Genomic DNA, 699 nt, shown 5'->3' with positions numbered 1-699 from the left:
GATGAGGATGAGGACGAGGATGAGGATGAGGATGAGGATGAGGATGAGGATCAGGATGAGGATGAGGATTAGGGTTAGCATTATGATTAGGATTAGGATTAAGATGTGGATTAGGATTAGGATTAGGATGAGGATGAGGATGAGGATGAAGATAAGGATGAGGATGAGGATGAGGATGGGGATGAGGATGAGGATGAGGATGAGGATGAGGATGGCGATGAAGATGAGGATGAGGAAGAGGATGAGGATGAGGATGACGATGAGGAGGAGGATGAGGAGGAGGTTGAGGATGATAAGGAGGATGAGAACGAGGATGAGGATGAGGATGAGGATGAGGATGAGGATTAGGATGAGAATGAGGATGAGGATGAGGATGGGGATGAGGATGAGGATGCGGATGTGGATGAGGATGAGGATGAGGATGACGATGAGGAGGAGGATGAGGATGACAAGTAGGATGTGGACGAGGAGGAGGATGAGGACGAGGATGAGCACGAGGATGAGGACGAGTATGAGGATGAGGGTGAGGATGATGATGAGGATGGAGATGAGGATGAGGATGAGGATGAGGATGCGGATGAGGATGAGGATGAGGATGTGGATGAGGATGAGCATGAGGATTATGGTTGGGATTATGATTAGGATTTGGATTAGGATTAGGATTAGGATGAGGATGAGGATGAGGTTGAGGATGAGGAT

This window comes from Lupinus angustifolius, chromosome LG10, assembly GCF_001865875.1.
Source record: "Lupinus angustifolius cultivar Tanjil chromosome LG10, LupAngTanjil_v1.0, whole genome shotgun sequence".
Lineage (NCBI taxonomy): Eukaryota > Viridiplantae > Streptophyta > Magnoliopsida > Fabales > Fabaceae > Lupinus > Lupinus angustifolius.
The sequence above is the reverse complement of the archived record's forward strand: the minus strand, read 5'-3'. Positions refer to the sequence as shown.